The 21,613-nt window shown below is 44.2% G+C and overlaps 1 protein-coding gene across 2 annotated transcripts in view; it reads right to left on the bottom strand.

The window, feature by feature from the left end:
* Positions 1-21,613, bottom strand: part of EYA2 (EYA transcriptional coactivator and phosphatase 2) — a 197,234-nt gene that overhangs the window by 150,862 nt on the left and 24,759 nt on the right. The gene's annotated exons all lie outside the window — the stretch shown is intronic.

The raw sequence follows: 21,613 nt of genomic DNA, 5'->3' as shown, positions 1-21,613 counted from the left end.
AGGCTAAATGGTTAGCACTTCCGCCTGGCAGTACTCGGGTCGTTGGTTTGAATCCCAGCCACGGCACCACCTGCCTGGAGTTTGCATGTTCTCCCTGTGCCTGCGTGGGTTTCCTCCGGGTACTCCGGTTTCCTCCCACACTCCAAAGACATGCTGGTAGGTGAATTGGATCCTGTCTAAATTGTCCCTAGTATGTGTACGTATGAATGTGAGTTAGGGACCTTAGATTGTACGCTCCTTGAGGGTTAGGGACCTTAGATTGTATGCCCCTTGAGGGTTAGGGACCTTAGATTGTACGCCCCTTGAGGGTTAGGGACCTTAGATTGTATGCCCCTTGAGGGTTAGGGACCTTAGATTGTACGCCCCTTGAGGGTTAGGGACCTTAGATTGTATGCCCCTTGAGGGTTAGGGACCTTAGATTGTACGCCCCTTGAGGGTTAGGGACCTTAGATTGTACGCCCCTTGAGGGTTAGGGACCTTAGATTGTATGCCCCTTGAGGGTTAGGGACCTTAGATTGTACGCCCCTTGAGGGTTAGGGACCTTAGATTGTACGCCCCTTGAGGGTTAGGGACCTTAGATTGTGCGCCCCCTGAGGGTTAGGGACCTTAGATTGTGCGCCCCCTGAGGGTTAGGGACTGATGTGAATGTACAATATATATGTAAAGTGCTGCATAAAATTGATGGCGCTATATAAGTACCTGAAATTAATAAATAAATAAATTACAGAGCTGCCTTCATTTCCCCGGAGTTCAGCTTTAAGTCATCACTCACCATGACCCGGTCCTGACCCAGCCGTACCATACCGGAACTTGTCCGCTCCACACTGCGGCCGGTCCGTCCCGCCACAGGACTCCGCACTAGGCTGCACAGCAAACACTACATCAACACTCAATGTTTTCTGAGCCAAGGTGGGAATTTTCATGTATTTATTTATAAAAGTCATCAGAAGCTTTACACAAAAGGCAGCATTTTGTACATCGGGCCGTCAAATCACACATGAGCTCTATTCCCGAAATGCCGTCCCAGCTCCTCAGCAGGCCTCAAAGGCGGCTCTGGTAACCCAGGGGTTAAAGCGTTTAGCTGAGTGCAGCCAAGAAGCCAAGAAAGTTGCTGTTTTCTCTGTGAGGTCCTCTCCCTTTCATCTAGCAGCAATCAGGCGACTTTAAAGGGCCACTGCTGTTGACGTGACCTCTGGAAATTGTAGTCAGGCCCACACCAAGAGAAAATGGTTAGCACAACAGGCCCACATCAAAGGGAAGTCCTAATTGTAGAGTCAGTGTGCTGTCAGAGCCGGGCTACTGCCGAATGACTGTCAGCTCCTTGGCCGAGTTTATACACAGCATGCCCGCCATACAGACAGCGAGCAATCAAGCCTTTCTGATGTCCGAACAGAACAACCACATACAGGCAACGAGCAATCACCGCTTTCTGATGGCCGAATCTAACAACCACATACAGGCAACGAGCAATCACCGCTTTCTGATGGCCGAATCTAACAACCACATACAGGCAACGAGCAATCACCACTTTCTGATGGCCGAACAGAACAACCACATACAGGCAACGAGCAATCACCACTTTCTGATGGCCGAACAGAACAACCACATACAGGCAATGGGCAATCACCGCTTTCTGATGGCCGAATCTAACAACCACATACAGGCAACGGGCAATCACCGCTTTCTGATGGCAGATACATGCAACAGGCAATCAAGCCTTTCTGATGGCCAAACAGAACAACCACATACAGGCAGCAAGCAATCACCGCTTTCTGATGGCTGAACACAACAACCACATACAGGCAACGAGCAATCACGCTTTCTGATGGCCGAACAGAACAACCACATACAGGTAACGAGCAATCACCACTTTCTGATGGCCGAACCTAAAACCACATACAGGCAATGAGCAATCTAGCCTTTCTGATGGCCGACCATAATGACCACATATAGGCAATCAAGTCTTTCTGATGGCCGAACATAACAACTACATACAGGCAACGAGCAATCAAGCCTTTCTGATGGCTGAATATAACAACCACATACAGGTAACGAGCAATCACCACTTTCTGATGGCCGAACCTAAAACCACATACAGGCAATGAGCAATCAAGCCTTTCTGATGGCCGAACCTAAAACCACATACAGGCAATGAGCAATCAAGCCTTTCTGATGGCTGAATATAACAACCACATAGAGGCAATGGGCAATCAATCCTTTATGATGACCGAACATAACAACCACACTGATATGTGGTGTGCGAGGTGTCAAACAGGCAGACAAGCAATACAACAAAGCCTGTTTCTTTTCACCATAACCCCTTTGAATCTGGTGTCACCAAGACCTTTCCTCTTCTTGGCTGCTCTGTGTATTTGTAACATGACAGCAGATAATATAGAAATGTATTTTATGGAAATCCAGTATCTCACACTCTTATTAACTAAAGACGGCTAAATACTATACTGGTCAGGGCTGGGGCAAGTACTTCCCTCTTCTGAGTCATCTCTTGTCTCTTCCCCCTAACCCACCTCCAAGAACTGTCCCTTGGTTCCACCACCTACCCACCTCCAAGAACTGTCCCTTGGTTCCACCACCTACCCACTTCCAAGAACTGTCCCTTGGTTCCACCACCTACCCACCTCCAAGAACCATCCCTTGGTTTCCACTCCCTACCCACCTCCAAGAACCATCCCTTGGTTTCCACCCCCCTACGCACCTCCAAGAATGGTCCCTTGGTTCCACCACCTACCCACCTCCAAGAACCACCCCTTGTTCCCACCTCCTACCCACCTCAAAGCACCATCCTTTGGTTACAACCCCTACCCAAGTCCAAGCACCAATCCTTGATTCTGCCCCCTACCCACCTCCAAGAACTGCCCCTTCATTCCACCCGTTACCCAACTTCAAGACATGTCCCTTGGTTCCAACCCTACCCACCTCCAAGAACCATTCCATGTTTCCACCACCTACCACCTCCAAGAACCGTCCCTTGGTTCCGCCCCCTAGCCACCTCCAAGAACCATCCCTTGGTTCCACCCCCTACCTACCTCCAAGAACGGTCCCTTGGTTCCACCCTCGACCCACCTCCAAGAACCATCCCTTAGTCTTACTTCCTACCCACCTCCAGGAACCTTCCCTTCGTTCCACCCCTTACCCACCTCCAAGAACCACCCCTTGATCCCACCTCCTACCCACCTCAAAGCACCATCTTTTGCTTCCTCCCCCTACCCAGCTCCAAGCACCAATCCTTGATTCCGCCCCCTACCCACCTCCAAGAACCACCCCTTGATTCCACCCCCTACCCAGCTCCAAGACGTGTCCCTTGGTTCCACCCTCTACCCACCTCCAAGAACCGTCCCTTGGTTCCACCTCCAATTCACCTCAAACCACCAACCCGAGGCAACAATAGATCAAACCAAACAACAAAAGACCCCAACAACAACATTAGATATCCCAGCAGACAGCAACAGTAGATACCTCCCAGCAACAATTAACCCCACAGCAACATATCCGTACCCCCAGGCCCACCCATCAACAATAGATCCCAATCCAAAGACCCTCCAGCACACCTCAGCATCCCTTGCCTTTACATGCAGTCAGTGCTGGAGGTACCAGAACTGCGTTCCCAATTCACACAGGTTTTGGTAGATCTAAAAAATCCAGTCAATTTATATCAAATCAGGCGGGCCCCTGAAGTACATAGTTGATGGTAGATCTAAAGACGATTGTACAATCAGATTGTATGGTGTATGGCAACCTTAGGTCAGTGGTTCCTATTGTGACCAGGGATCTGGTAAATTCTTTCTAAAACCTTCCATGCTCCAACAGTTCTCTGTGAGGTCCTCTCCCTTTCATCTAGCAGCAATCCGGTGACTTTAAAGGGCCACTGCTGTTGACATGACCTCTGGAAATTGTAGTCAGGCCCACACCAAGAGAAAATGGTTAGCACAACAGGCCCACATCAAAGGGAAGTCCTAATTGTAGGGTCAGTGTGCTGTCAGAGCCGGGCTACTGTCGACTGACTGTCAGCTCCTTGATTTCGTTTTTTACACAGCATGCCGCCGCCATACAGGCAGCGAGCAATCAAGCCTTTCTGATGACTGAACATAACAACCATATACAGGCAACAAGCAATCAAGCCTTTCTGATGACCGAACATAACAACCACATACAGGCAACGAGCAATCAAGCCTTTTTGATGACCGAACATAACAAACACATACAGGCAACGAGCAATCAAGCCATTCTGGTGGCCTAACATAGCAACCAATGTCTCTCCAACAGTGGGTTTTGCTGGGGTATAATGGGAGACTGGAGGGCACTATGTGGGTTGGGAGGCACTGTGGGACACATTTAAGGCCACTATAAGGGTCTGGAGTCTTTGTTGCAAGAGCAGGGCCAAAGTGGGGGGTAGGTGGGGGCACGGGGGGGAGACTGATGACTTTTAAGGGACCTGTAGGCACTGTGGAAGATTGAGGGGCAATGTAGGAAACTATGGGAGGTTAGATGACACAATGGGAGGCACTGTGAGAAGTTGAGGGGCACTGTAGGCAACTATGGGAGGTTGGATGACACTATGGGAGGCACTGTGAGAAGTTGAGGGGCATTGTAGGCAACTATGAGAGGTTGGATGACACTATGAGAGGCACTGTGAGAAGTTGAGGAACACTGAAGGCAACTATGGGAGGTTGGATGACACTATGGGAGCACTGTGAGAAGTTGAGGAGCACTGTAGGCAACTATGGGAGGTTGGATGACACTATGGGAGCACTGTGAGAAGTTGAGGAGCACTGTAGGCAACTATGGGAGGTCGGATGACACTATGGGAGCACTGTGAGAAGCTGAGGGGCACTGTAGGCAACTATGGGAGGTTGGATGACACTATGGGAGGCACTGTGAGAAGCTGAGGGGCAATGTAGGCAACTATGGGAGGTTGGATGACACTATGAGAGGCACTGTGAGAAGTTGAGGAGCATTGTAGGCAACTATGGGAGGTTGGATGACACTATGGGAGGCACTGTGAGAAGCTGAGGGGCACTGTAGGCAACTATGGGAGGTTGGATGACACTATGGGAGGCACTGTGAGAAGTTGAGGGGCACTGTAGGCAACTATGGGAGGTTGGATGAGACTATGGGAGGCACTGTAGGAGTTGAGGGGATTTGCAGATATCAGGAGGCCCAGGAGGAGGGAGTCCACAACTCAGCAGTGGGCGATAGACCCAGTGGTTCAGAACTAGTAGCCTTGGTGCATGTGGCCAAGTCTGCACCTTTTCACAACATTGGCCTATTTGGCAGCACAAAGTAACACTCCCCTTGCATTCTGTGAGGTTTCGCTGGTTCAGTCACACGGAGAAGAACCAGCTACCACAAGAGCGAAAATAAAGATACATTCCAACTTGTCACCAAAGGCAGTTTTACGGTTTCATGTCTACAATGATTATGTTACATAAAAAGTAACAGTGATCCTGCAGTGATACAATGTATCCTTACTTATAGGTTGCTAATCATCTCCCTCCCCACCCACTTCACATCATTGTACTCCCCCCCCCCCCATGGGCGTATTTACCACAAGGCAAACAAGGCATTTGCCTAGGGGAGCATTTTTTAAGGGGGCATCACTGCCCCCCAGAATTAGGGACCTATGCAGTATGGGGACCAGGTGGGATCTGAGAGAGGCTATGGGCTGCTTGAGCCCGACTGCCGTTCCTGGTGATGGCCAGAACTGTGAAGGTGTCTCTCTCTCTCTGTCGCCGGGTGTGTGTGTGTGTTAGTGGAAGGCTCTCTCAGTTGGGGCAGGGGTGTTGTTGGTGGGTGTCAGGCTCTCTCTACAGAGGAGGGGGGGGGGGTCTGATTTTTTTGTTGCCTAGGGAAGCACAAAACCTAAAAGCACCACTGCCCCCCTCACATAGTTAGAATTTTTTTTTTTTCCAGTTTTTTAGGGACATCTCCCAGCACTTCTGAGATCCTTGCCTAGGTGAGAATGATGTCCCAGTCACCTGCAGCCTCCGGGGATAATGAGGTCACACAGCCCAGGAAGCCTTACTACTCTACCCGCCGGTACCATTTCCATCATCAAGGGTCTGGCTGTCTCTTCCTGGTTCTTGCAGCCCCTTGTCAATGTCTCGTGGTGTATATGCTGCGGAGTACTCGATGGTGTCCTGGGATCCACGTTGCCAGTATCCCAGGAGGACACAGGTAAGTGGGACTTCATTTTCACCAAAGTGAGACCACAGACCCCTGATGGAATAAGTCAGGGGGGCTCAACTTTTTGAAAAGCGAGGGCCACTTAAGTGATTTGCTAACTAGTCAAGGGGCCACAATGAAATGAAATGGCTCAGAATAATGAATTTTTTATTTTGAATAGCATAATGAACATTTTCCTCCTGCGGCCGCTGGCAGGAGGGAGTGGAGGAGAAGCCGGTTTTCATTGGTCGCAGAAGGAAAATAAAGGGCACTGATTCCAGTACATGCCACCTCCGCCACCCCTCTTCTCCAAGTGTAAAAAAGAATGTTACGGGGAGGCTGCACGGGCCCCCTGAAGCATGGGGTGGCCAATGATGCTACACTAGTGGTTGAGGGGGGGTGAGTTTGGTAAAAGCGCATCTCAACTATGGGGTTTTACTGCTCCCCCAAATTGCAAGTGTGAACAAGCCCTCAGTGTCCTGAGCTGCCATAGCATATACATATATTATACTTATATAAGCGTATTATAAACATTATAGTTTGGACTGAACTACCATGTGGTCACTGCGGATGGAACATCTTCACGGGAATACTTTTTTGTGAATGTCCCACCATTGGCGGTTGACGGAGCGGTCCACCATTTTCTGGACTGTTGGAGATGCTGCCAGTTCACAAGTTGTGTGAAGCGCTCGCTCGGAGCTGCCCCTGATTTCCTGACATTCATGTAGATTTCACACACATGGAGATGATTAATCTGCTTCACGGAGGAACAGCTACCACATTCTCCCTCTTACTGGAAAAACATGTTGACATCTTTTTTCTATAATCAGCCCTTACAGAGATTGGCTGCTCTAATCATTTCATTGTTGAACAAATCTTAACCGTGGTGGGTTTTGGACTGTGTGTGTGTTTTGGGTTTTTTTTAGCTGCAGGATAAATTCACTTGTTTACTCGAGTCACGGATAACTTTTTACACTGACGCCAGTGCCTACACTTTCCTATCAGGTTCTATGTAGAGTCCACAGCCAGGCTTGGATCTGTACTAATACAAAAGCAGCTGTCACACTGTCCAAATATGGCGTCACCAAATCAAGCGGTTTTTTTTTTCCAGATCAATTGAAACTGACAATAAATCAAGGTCTAGGTTCTGTTGTTAAGTCACAAGGTGAGAGGCTGCAACGTTGTAACTTTGTAGTCGGTAACAAGGTGAGAGGCCGCAACATTGTAACTTTGTAGTCAGTCACAAGGTGAGAGGCTGCAACATTGTAACTTTGTAGTCAGTAGCAAGGTGAGAGGCTGCAACATTGTAACTTTGCAGTCAGTCACAAGGTGAGAGACGACAACATTGTAACTTTGCAGTCGGTCACAACATTAAAGGCCGCAACATTGTAACTTTGCAGTCGGTCACAAGGTGAGAGGCCGCAACATTGCAACTTTGTAGTCGGTCACAAGGTGAAAGGCCGCTACATTGTAACTTTGTAGTCGGTCACAAGGTGAGAGGCCGCAACATTGTAACTTTGTAGTCGGTCACAAGGTGAGAGGCCGCAACATTGTAACTTTGTAGTTGGTCACAAGGTGAGAGGCCGCAACATTGTAACTTTGTAGTCAGTCACAAGGTGAGAGGCCGCAATATTGTAACTTTGTAGTAGGTCACAAGGTGAAAGGCTGCAACATTGTAACTTTGTAGTCGGTCAAAAGGTGAGAGGCCGCAACATTGTAACTTTGTAGTCGGTCACAAGGTGAGAGGCAGCAACATTGTAACTTTGTAGTCGGACACAAGCAGAGAGGCCGCAATATTGTAACTTTGGAGCCACAAATTACAAGCGAAAAGACTGCAGCAAGGACTTAACTCTGTCAGACATTTGTAAAAACAGCCAAGATATGTAAAGGCACCAGGATTTACATTATTGTGCAATCTCTGAGTCTGTACCCCAGTCCAGGAAGTGGACCCAAATGTTGTGTTCAACAATGTCTACAGATCACCCATAAAAAAGGGATATTTTCATGAGAGCTCGAAAGAGCAGGGCCCTCGATCCCCTCATGTTTTGCATTGTATTGGTATTGTTCTGTCACATGTTCTGTCCCCCTTTGTAATGTACAGCGCTGAGTGAACTATTGGCGCTTTATAAATACTGTATAATAATAATAATAATAATAATAATGAGAGACAAAATAAACCACTAACTGCCCAGCATCCACCCACCAATGGGCTAACAGTATTGGGTGGCCTGGTCCTTTAAAGTCTGTCCTAGCAAGCCCACAGGCAGGATGGCAAATGTCTGCAATAGGATACGATTTATGTCCTTGATTCCTCATCTTTACACGGAATGTTCTGCTCTGTTATAACAACCTAGGAGAAAATGAGATACGGTCATATTAATCCAATAAACTCATTAACTAGACTGAAAACACGCGGCCTTCAAGGCAAAACCGCCACCCCCATAGGCGGAAACTGGGGCCAATGTTGTCATAGTACCAGGAAAAAAATACTGTCCTGACCTCACAAAGGCAATCTATTGCCTGGATCTGCGGAAATATTCTCATGATATCCTTCTATAACATCTCCCCATAGTATCCTTCTATAACATCTCCCCATAATATCCTTCTATAACATCTCCCCATAATATCCTTCTATAACATCTCCCCATAATATCCTTCTGTAACATCTCCCCATAATATCCTTCTATAACATCTCCCCATAATATCCTTCTACAACATCTCCCCATAATATCCTTCTATAACATCTCTCCATTATATCCTTCTATAACATCTCTCTATGATATCCTTCTATAACATCTCCCCATAATATCCTTCTATAACATCTCCCCATAATATCCTTCTATAACATCTCCCCATCATATCCTTCTACAACATCTCCCCATAATATCCTTCTATAACATCTCTCCATTATATCCTTCTATAACATCTCTCCATAATATCCTTCTATAACATCTCTCCATTATATCCTTCTATAACATCTCTCCATAATATCCTTCTACAAAATCTCTCTATGATATCCTTCTATAACATCTCCCCATAATATCCTTCTATAACATCTCTCCATAATATCCTTCTACAACATCTCTCCATAATATCCTTCTATAACATCTCCCCATGATATCCTTCTATAACATCTCTCCATAATATCCTTCTATAACATCTCCCCATAATATCCTTCTATAACATCTCCCCATGATATCCTTCTATAACATCTCTCTATGATATCCTTCTATAACATCTCTCCATTATATCCTTCTATAACATCTCCCTATAATATCCTTCTATAACATCTCCCCATAATATCCTTCTACAACATCTCCCCATAATATCCTTCTACAACATCTCTCCATAATATCCTTCTACAACATCTCCCCATCATATCCTTCTATAACATCTCCCCATAATATCCTTCTACAACATCTCCCCATAATATCCTTCTACAACATCTCTCCATAATATCCTTCTACAACATCTCCCCATCATATCCTTCTATAACATCTCCCCATCATATCCTTCTACAACATCTCCCCATAATATCCTTCTATAACATCTCCCCATAATATCCTTCTATAACATCCCTCCATAATATCCTTCTATAACATCTCTCTATGATATCCTTCTATAACATCTCTCCATGATATCCTTCTATAACATCTCCCCATAATATCCTTCTATAACATCTCCCCATCATATCCTTCTATAACATCTCCCCATAATATCCTTCTATAACATCTCTCTATGATATCCTTCTATAACATCTCTCCATGATATCCTTCTATAACATCTCCCCATAATATCCTTCTATAACATCTCCCCATAATATCCTTCTATAACATCTCCCCATAATATCCTTCTATAACATCTCCCCATAATATCCTTCTACAACATCTCCCCATGATATCCTTCTATAACATCTCTCTATGATATCCTTCTATAACATCTCTCCATGATATCCTTCTATAGCATCTCCCCATAATATCCTTCTATAACATCTCTCCATGATATCCTTCTATAACATCTCCCCATGATATCCTTCTATAACATCTCCCCATAATATCCTTCTATAACATCTCCCCATAATATCCATCTATAACATCTCCCCATAATATCCTTCTATAACATCTCCCCATAATATCCTTCTATAACATCTCCCCATAATATCCTTCTATAACATCTCTCTATGATATCCTTCTATAACATCTCTCCATTATATCCTTCTATAACATCTCCCTATAATATCCTTCTATAACATCTCCCCATAATATCCTTCTATAACATCTCCCCATAATATCCTTCTATAACATCTCCCCATAATATCCTTCTGTAACATCTCCCCATAATATCCTTCTATAACATCTCCCCATAATATCCTTCTATAACATCTCTCTATGATATCCTTCTATAACATCTCCCCATAATATCCTTCTATAACATCTCCCAATTATATCCTTCTATAACATCTCTCCATAATATCCTTCTATAACATCTCTCTATGATATCCTTCTATAACATCTCTCTATGATATCCTTCTATAACATCTCCCCATAATATCCTTCTATAACATCTCCCCATCATATCCTTCTATAACATCTCCCCATAATATCCTTCTATAACATCTCTCTATGAAATCCTTCTATAACATCTCTCCATGATATCCTTCTATAACATCTCCCCATAATATCCTTCTATAACATCTCCCCATAATATCCTTCTATAACATCTCCCCATAATATCCTTCTATAACATCTCCCCATAATATCCTTCTATAACATCTCCCCATCATATCCTTCTATAACATCTCTCCATGATATCCTTCTATAACATCTCCCCATAATATCCTTCTATAACATCTCCCCATAATATCTTTCTATAACATCTCTCTATGATATCCTTCTATAACATCTCTCCATTATATCCTTCTATAACATCTCCCTATAATATCCTTCTATAACACCTCCCCATAATATCCTTCTATAACATCTCCCCATAATATCCTTCTATAACATCTCCCCATGATATCCTTCTATAACATCTCCCCATAATATCCTTCTATAACATCTCTCTATGATATCCTTCTATAACACCTCCCCATAATATCCTTCTATAACATCTCTCCATAATATCCTTCTATAACATCTCCCCATAATATCCTTCTATAACATCTCCCCATAATATCCTTCTATAACATCTCTCTATGATATCCTTCTATAACATCTCTCCATTATATCCTTCTATAACATCTCCCCATAATATCCTTCTATAACATCTCCCCATAATATCCTTCTATAACATCTCTCCATAATATCCTTCTATAACATCTCCCCATAATATCCTTCTATAACATCTCCCCATCATATCCTTCTATAACATCTCCCCATAATATCCTTCTATAACATCTCTCTATGATATCCTTCTATAACATCTCTCCATAATATCCTTCTATAACATCTCCCCATAATATCCTTCTATAACATCTCCCCATAATATCCTTCTATAACATCTCCCCATAATATCTTTCTATAACATCTCTCCATGATATCCTTCTATAACATCTCCCCATGAGATCCTTCTATAACATCTCCCCATAATATCCTTCTATAACATCTCTCTATGATATCCTTCTATAACACCTCCCCATAATATCCTTCTATAACACCTCCCCATAATATCCTTCTATAACATCTCCCCATAATATCCTTCTATAACATCTCCCCATCATATCCTTCTATAACATCTCCCCATCATATCCTTCTATAACATCTCTCCATGATATCCTTCTATAACATCTCTCTATGATATCCTTCTATAACATCTCCCCATAATATCCTTCTATAACATCGCCCCATAATATCCTTCTATAACATCTCTCTATGATATCCTTCTATAACATCTCCCCATAATATCCTTCTATAACATCTCCCCATAATATCCTTCTATAACATCTCTCCATGATATCCTTCTATAACATCTCCCCATAATATCCTTCTATAACATCTCCCCATCATATCCTTCTATAACATCTCCCCATAATATCCTTCTATAACATCTCCCCATAATATCCTTCTATAACATCTCTCCATGATATCCTTCTATAACATCTCCCCATAATATCCATCTATAACATCTCCCCATAATATCCTTCTATAACATCTCCCCATAATTTCCTTCTATAACATCTCCCCATAATATCCTTCTATAACATCTCTCTATGATATCCTTCTATAACATCTCCCCATAATATCCTTCTATAACATCTCTCCATAATATCCTTCTATAACATCTCCCCATAATATCCTTCTATAACATCTCCCCATAATATCCTTCTATAACATCTCCCCATAATATCCTTCTATAACATCTCCCCATAATATCCTTCTATAACATCTCCCCATAATATCCTTCTATAACATCTCTCTATGATATCCTTCTATAACATCTCCCCATAATATCCTTCTATAACATCTCCCCATAATATCCTTCTATAACATCTCTCTATGATATCCTTCTATAACATCTCCCCATAATATCCTTCTATAACATCTCCCCATAATATCCTTCTATAACATCTCTCTATGATATCCTTCTATAACATCTCCCCATAATATCCTTCTATAACATCTCCCCATGATATCCTTCTATAACATCTCCCCATAATGTCCTTCTATAACATCCCCCCATAATATCCTTCTATAACATCTCTCCATGATATCCTTCTATAACATCTCCCCATGATATCCTTCTATAACATCTCCCCATGATATCCTTCTATAACATCTCCCCATAATATCCTTCTATAACATCTCCCCATAATATCCTTCTATAACATCTCTCCATGATATCCTTCTATAACATCTCTCCATAATATCCTTCTATAACATCTCCCCATAATATCCTTCTATAACATCTCCCCATAATATCCTTCTATAACATCTCCCCATAATATCCTTCTATAACATCTCCCCATAATATCCTTCTATAACATCTCTCTATGATATCCTTCTATAACACCTCCCCATAATATCCTTCTATAACACCTCCCCATAATATCCTTCTATAACATCTCCCCATAATATCCTTCTATAACATCTCCCCATAATATCCTTCTATAACATCTCCCCATAATATCCTTCTATAACATCTCCCCATTATTTTTGCACAAAATCGCTGGGAATTCCAGACCACATCAGTGTGAACCCGGGCTAAGGCTCATTTGACATGACTTGAGAGAGACCCCAAGTCACATGACATTTGAAATCCCATGTTACCCAGGTTCACACCGGAGTGTTTTCTGCAGCATTTTGTGTTTTTCAGAAACGCAGTACAGTCCATTCAACATGATTTCCTATTGGACAGGTTCACATCTCTGCGTTTTCACCGGGTGCATTTTTTGGAAAGGGTCAGGGACTTTTTTAGAACGCAAAACATTGCATTTTTGGTTCTATAGACTTCAATGGGAACGCTGCAGAAAAGCATGTATTGTGTTTTTGATGCGTTTTTGCCGTGTTTTGTATTTAAAATCTGCCTAGCAACAAGAAAAATTTAAAATAATTAAAAAAAACATGAAAAACGCATATAAAATGCGGCCAAAATGCAAGTGCAAAAATGCAAAATGCAATGCAGAAAACACCTCAAATGCAACCTGCACAGGCGTGAACCTAGCCTTAGGCTCAGTTTACACTGCAGCAACTTGGGATCCGACTTGTGAGACCCCCCAAGTCGCATGACATGTGAAATCCCATGTTAGTCAATGAGAATTGTCTTTATTAGCACTGCTGAAGTCGCTCCGACTTTAGAAAAGGTTCCTGTACTACTTGAAGGTGACTTCTATCCGACTTGTGCCCATAGACTTTAACCTCTTCACGCCAGCCGCACACAAATGGGCCTAGACGCCGAGCGGCCTCACATTTGCGTTCTATTAAAAAAAACATATGTGCTGAGAGCACGCGCCCTGCACGCTCCCAGCACACATGTCTGGTACTCACGGAAAGGTCGCGGTCTCCTCTTTCGATCGGGACCTTTCTCTATCATGTGACCGCCGTGATGATGCGTCATGGCGGTCACATGATCTCTAAACCCCGCCCGTCCCGTCTTCCAACTTTTGAAACTCTTAAAGGGCCGGCAAGCGCCGGCGTAAAGGGGTCAATGAAAGTCGCCTCCAAGTTGGATCCTCATCAATATTGATGCAATTCGGATCCGACATTACAGGAAGATTACCCAGGCATTCCCTGAAAGTCGCATCAAAAGTACTACTCAAGTCACCAGGAAGTCGCCTGGAAAAGTCACAAAGTAAGTCACGTGACTTTCAGGTCGCAGTAGTGTGAACCGAGACTTAGTCGCTGATCACCGCCAAATAAATAATAATTTCGGAATTTATCCCACAATTTGTAGACGCTATAACTGTCACGCATTGATGTGATTTGGATGCGACCTTACAGGAAGATTACCCAGGAAAGTTCCCGAAAGTTGCTTCAAAGTCGCTTCAACGTAGTACTCAAGTCGCCTGGTAAAGTCGCACTATAAATTGTGCGACTTTCAGGTCGCAGGAGTGTGAACCGAAACTGAAGGGAAAAAGTCGGATACATTTCCTTCGAATGCTGAGACATTTTGAAGGCTCCCAGAGCCGGGGAGAGTACATTGGGGAGATAGCCGCCCCCAATAAAGCCCCAACACAGGAGACTGTGACCGCTACTGCAAGGACCTTGGCTCCGCCAGCGTTAACTCTTTCCTCGCCCTCGGAAACCGCGCACAAAGCGCGACCGCAGAGGATACCCTTCACGGAGATGCAGTTAAACTTCGCCACACAGAAACAAAAACGGGGGAGTCTGTCTGCGATATCGCATTTCATTCTCTAGCAAATGATGTGGGAGCCGCTGGGGACGAGAAGGCCGTTCTTGAATCCAGGCGATTAACCGTTTCCTGAAAGAAAATGCCGGCTATCAAAACGTACGCCTGGGATTGGCCTGCAAAACACCAAAAATGTCAAACATTGCCGCACAATTGTGCCAGTTTGTTTTATTGCAAAAAAAAAAAGAAAATACAAAAACAAAAAGAGAATACCAAACTGTGTTGCAATGTTAACCTGACACAAAAAAGATCGAGGTCAACTAAGACCCCGAGTAATAGTGGATGCGAATTGGCATGCGAACTTGCAAATCGCATGCCAAATTGCAGCCTATTGTCCGCAATTAGAGCGGTCATATCAGTGCGGTTCCGACTCGGTCAGAGCCGCACCGATTTCTCAAGTAGTGCATGCGGTACTTTTGGTGCGATTTGCATCTGTGTCAGATGTCTTGCAAGTCACACCTGAAAACGGTGTGTCGTGCAACTTCACTGTAAGTCGCCAGATTTCAAAGTCGGGTTTGAGGTGACTGGGCTGTAAGGGGCTTTGGCCCTTTCTTAGTACATCTTTGGGGTACTGTTCTCGGTTCACACTACTGCGACTTGAAAGTCGCGCAACTTACAGTGCGACTTTGCCAGGCGACTTCCTGGTGAGTTGAGTACTACTGTGATGCAACTTTGAAGCGACTTTCAGGGAATACTCGGGTGATCTTTCTGTAATGTCGCCTCCAAGTCGGATCCCTCATCTATATTGATGCGATTTGGATCCGACTTCCATTAAAGTCTATGTGCACGAGTTGGAGCGACTTCAGTAGTGCTAATTAAGAACGCTCTCATTGGCTAACATGGGATTTCACATGTCATACGACTTGGGGGGTCTCACAAGTCAAATCCCAAGTCCTGGCGGTCTGAACGGAGGCTTATAAAGGGACTGCGATAGTGTGGCATGCAATCTGACACTAACTGACACAGGGGGTAGGGAAACTGATTAACTGCCCCTGACATGTCCACTGACACTAATAAAGTGATCAGTGACAATATTAGAATAGTGGAAGAGATCTTGCTCTTTGGAAAAACAACAGACTTGCTGTTCGGATCACCAGATGAAAAAAAAAAAAAAAAAAAGGAATGAAAACCTAAAAAAGAAAATGAATGCAGCCACCACATCTACGAACTGGTAAGCTGCAATGTAAAAAATGTTTGCTTTTTGGGTTAATAGAGTTTTAAATGGAATTCATGTCACTCTAAATCATATACAGCACAGGTGTCAAACACAAGGCCCGTGGGCTGATTCCGGCCCTCCAGGCCATTTCATGTGGCCCATGCACCTTTCCTGCAGGTACCTCCTTGTTTCGGCCCTCACCTTGTCTCAGCAGTTGGCAGAAGAGAGGAGAATAGAACTCCTCTGCCAAATCCTGCAGCTGCAGCACCCCCTCATCTCTTGCCTCCCCTGGTCTCAGCATTCAGCAGACTCTGGTAACTGCCTCCACTCCTCCTCTGGTCCTCCTCCAGACCCTGCACTTTCTGCTTTCCAGCTCTGCCCCCAAAGGGGGTGCACGGTGATGTTAGGGAGGGTGTGGGATTCTTCACATCTGATGTAATGGGGGGGTGGGGTGCTCTGGACATCTAGTATTACAGATACAACCGGCCCTTTGAGGGCGACCATAATGCTGATACGGCCCGCGACGAAATGGAGTTTGACACCCCTGATATACAGTATAACCTTTCACATCCCAATGGATTTTGAAAGCAGATTTTTTTTTTTCATATTTTAAAAACCTGCATCTTTCATTGAAATAATCTCTAGTTCCTATTTATTTTGGCCAAACGTGCTATAGCTCAAGCTTGGAGAACCCCTTCGGTTGTCTTCCAAGGGTTGAAGACCCGGATGAATGCTATGTTGTTCAATGAACAGATGTCTAGCATTCTTCATGATTCTCATCCGAGATTCCTTAAGGTTTGGGAACCTTGGATACGTTATTCCTTGCCATCCCTGCCTCCTACTAGTTATGGCCTCCTATAGTCGCTGCCTGTGCTAACCCTGGATCCGTGATCCTTCTAGTTTCCTTTCTTTCATGTTTTCTTTCTGATTCCCTTTTTTTTTTCTTTTTCCTCTCTTCTAACCTTTTTTCTTTCCTCTTCTTTTTCAGATATTATGTTGGATTACTGCTGCTATTTGGTTCGGCTTTTTGCCGTCCCTCCTTGATGTCATTGGACATTTCGTTATTTGACTAATACAAGTCAGCAGGATGTCTCTGTTTATGTGTTACTGTTCTGCTCTGCCCCTGCGTGGGTGTATTTTGAGCTTGTTGTATTCTTAAAACAAAACTTTTTTAATAAAAATATTGAAACAGAAATAATCTCTAGTGATCCTGCTATGAAGGTCCTTGTTTGGGTACTTCCTGTCTAAGGTGACAACGATTTGTCCCTGTCTGCCAGTTTTACTTCTTTGTTGTCACCTGACAGATGGGATTCTGATGGAGAGTACACTGTGTAGGCATAGTACACTATTATCACCGTCAGCCAATCGGCGGAATGCATGTAGATGGGAAGTGGCTGAAAAAGGCGGGAGCAGCGGGCGGGGCCGAGCCGTGCTGTGTTTTTCAATAGACACACATGGCCTAGCTTCGGCGAGAGCCTGCACATGTGCCACCTAGCAAGCAGCTTGCTATCACCAGCACTAAGATGCAACAAAGGAAGGAAAAAGGTGAAAACAAGTATCGGGAGGGGGAAGAATATGAACAGCCACTACGTCAAAGGACTGTTAAGCTGTGATATATTGCATCTTTATTCTACAGTTTAGTTATACTTTAAGTTCGGATTTACCTGAAGTTTAGAATTTGAGGATATTTTCACCAAATCAAGATTCTTGCAACGTATATATCTAACATTTAATTTTTTTTCTTGTTGTTTGTCCAACCTTCAGAAGGAACACTGGTCTTCTCGGTTAGGTTCAACTATGTTCAAGCATGCATAATGAAATGCGTCTGACGTGCCTTGGTTTGGTGTAATAGGCCGGGTCAGGGTGCAGAAAGAATTGCAGGCGTAATGGGGGGGGGGGTAAGCCCAAGTGTAGAGAATTTTCTATAGAAATAAGTACACAATGCTCACTTCCCCATTCTTGACTGTGTGCTGGGAACACGGTGTAACGCGATCGGCGAGGTCATGAGTTCCCGTGCGGCCCGCAGTACAATCGTCTGACATACCACAGAGGATTAGGGCGTTTTTAGTGCTACAAATTTTTTGTGTTATGGTTGTTAATGGGGACACAGAAGGGGCAAGAGATCTTGCCGTTATGGTGTCATAATCCTCTCTCCAGAGTGACAGGTGTGTTTGGACAGGCCGCATTGGGGAGCGCCCACCCAATAAAAAAGGCATTTTTGAGGGATTTACCGATCTGTCGTCGGGCTAACGGCATTTCCGTAAGATTTTAAGCCAAGCAAGAAAAACTGAAAATTATTTCCTCCAATTATCATAACACGGCCTTGATCAGTCACCAGTCACTGGGATGGTGCAGGGGCTCAGTGGGCTATGCTGTGGCCTTTGATCCGGATTCCATCTTGTATATCCTCCCTGTCTTAAAAAAAATGAGGTCTTCTATCCAATGTTTTGGGGTATAAGTAACCCCCTCATCAAGGAGGACCTCAGAGTATACTGGATGCTGTACATGTCATTTCACATACACCTCATTGGGACTTATAATTCACTGCTTTGCTAGTTCTGTATATGTACTATGTTAGCTGTCCTACATCCATCCTAACATATTGTATTTGTATTTCTACATAAACTAATTTTAATTCAAATAACTTTTTGAATCAAATGTGGGTATGCAAACTATAATGCTCAAAAGGTAGTGGTCTCCAGATTGCAGCCATTTCCTTGATTTTATCAGTCCCTTGGAGCATTATTCTATATAGTTCCTGCCAATGACACTGACAATGGAGCACTATACACCACAATGACACTATTCTTCCCACTGACACCAATGTTGAGACACTATTCCTCCCACTGACACCATGATGGAGCACTATTCCTCCCACTGAAACCAATGATGAGGTACTAATCCTCCCCCTGACACAAATGATGAGACACTAATCCTCCCCCTGACACCAACGATGAGGCACTACTCCTTCCCAATTAAACCAATTATGGGACACAACTCCTCCCACTGACACCAATGATGGGGCACTACTTCTCCAACTGACACCAATGGTGGGGCACTATTCCTCCTACTGACACCAATGATGGGGCACTACTCCTTCCCACTGACACCAATGATGGGGCACTATTCCTCCCACTGACACCAATGATGGGGCACTACTTCTCCAACTGACACCAATGGTGGGGCACTATTCCTCCTACTGACACCAATGATGGGGCACTACTCCTTCCCACTGACACCAATGATGGGGCACTATTCCTCTCACTGACACCAATGATAGAGCACTACTCCTCCCACTGAAGCAAATGATGGGGCACTATTCCTCCCACTGACACCAATGATGCGGCCCTATCCCTCCCACTGACACCAATGATTTGGCACTATTTCCTCCAGTAACACCAATGATGGGGCACTATTCCTCCCACTGATACAAATGATGGGGCACTATTCCTTCCACTGACACCAATGATGGGACACTATTCCTCCCACTGACACCAATGATGGGACACTATTCCTCTCACTGATACCAATGATGGGGCACTATTCCTCCCACTGATACCAATGATGGGGCACTATTCCTCCCACTGATACCAATGATGGGACACTATTCCTCCCACTGACACCAAGGATGGGGCACTATTCCTTCCACTGATACCAATGACGGGGCACTATTCCTTCCACTGATACCAATGATGGGCCACTATTCCTCCTGCTGACACCAACGATGGGGCACTATTCCTCCCACTGACACCAATGATGGGGCACTATTCCTCCTACTGACACCAATGATGGGGCACTATTCCTCCTACTGACACCAATAATGGGCACGATTCCTCCCACTGACACCAATGATGAGGCACTATTCCTCCCACTGATACCAATGATGGACACTATTCCTCCCACTGACACCAATGATGGGGAACTATTCCTCCCACTGATACCAATGATGGGGCACTATTCCTCCTACTGACACCAATAATGGGCTCGATTCCTCCCACTGACACCAATGATGAAGCACTATTCCTCCCACTGACACCAATGATGGGGCACTATTCCTCCCAATGATACCAATGATGAGACACTAGTCCTCCCACTGATACCAATGATGGGGCACTATTCCTCCCACTGATACCAATGATGGGGCACTATTCCTCCCACTGACACCAATGATGGGGCACTATTCCTCCCACTGATACCAATGATGGGCACTATTCCTCCCACTGATACCAATGATGGGACACTACTCCTTCCCACTGACACCAATTATGGGGCACTATTCCTCCCACTGATACCAATGATGGGACACTACTCCTTCCCACTGACACCAATTATGGGGCACTAGTCCTCTCACTGACACCAATGATTTGGCACTATTCCTCTTACTGATACCAATGATGGGACACTACTCCTTCCCACTGACACCAATGATGGGGCACTATTCCTCCCGCTAGCACCAATGATTTGGCACTATTCCTCCAAGTAACACCAATGATGGGGCACTATTTCTCCCACTGACACCAATGATTTGCTACCATTTCTCCCACTGACATGTGTTAACGCTAGGTGAGTTTATGAGCATTTGTTCATCTGGCATGAATACATTCTAATGGCCAGAATAAATGAACATTCTGACCAATGGAATACTTTAACGCCATACCCGCGAACGTCCATAAATACGCACAAACCTGCATAAATGTGCATGCAAAAACTTATTTTTTTCTGCTGCTAAACTCCTGTAAGGAGAAAAGGTATCAGAGAGATGCCACGTGTGCATGTGGCCTAAAGTGTGCAAGTTTCAGTTAGGCCTCTTCCTGCAAACAGGTACAAAAACCGTGAAAATGCAGCAGGGAGATTAAAGTTTGGGGTTTTGTTGAGAAGGCAAAAAAAAAAAAAGAGTAAAAAAAAGTGACAAAATTAAATAAATTTGACGCCACCTACAGGAAAGGCCCCTCCAGTGAAAATAACGAAAGACACCTGCCCAAGGGTGACCACGCAAAAAAAAATGTCCAATCCTCAGAGGAGATAACAGGTAAAAATTTGGTTTCAGTTGCCTAAAGAAAGATCAAATTCCATTACCAAAATAGATTTCACATTGAGAATAATCAGCTAATGAAATGCAGTGGAAAACCTGAGCGCTACAGAAAAACTAAATTCAAAGGAAAAAAAAACAAAACAGAAAACTGAATATTTCACCCTTTTATAATTCGATCTTCCATTGACGTTAAGACTTATAATAACAAGAGGCCCAGCCTGGAGAAGAAAAAGAGTCGCCCTGACGAAGGAAAAACATTTCTGTCCTAAAAACAGTTTGTTGATCTAATCTGCGGGCCAGAAAAAAAAATGATAACCTCTAACCGCAGTGCGAGAGAAAGAACAAAAAAACAAAAAAAAAAACACGCACACTTCGCCACAACAAATCTCAAACGTATA

This window comes from Staurois parvus, unplaced genomic scaffold, assembly GCF_062004578.1.
Source record: "Staurois parvus isolate SC_StPar_1 unplaced genomic scaffold, SC_StPar_1.0 ptg000699l, whole genome shotgun sequence".
Classification (NCBI taxonomy): Eukaryota; Metazoa; Chordata; class Amphibia; order Anura; family Ranidae; genus Staurois; species Staurois parvus.
This window is presented reverse-complemented; position numbering and strand designations above follow the sequence as displayed.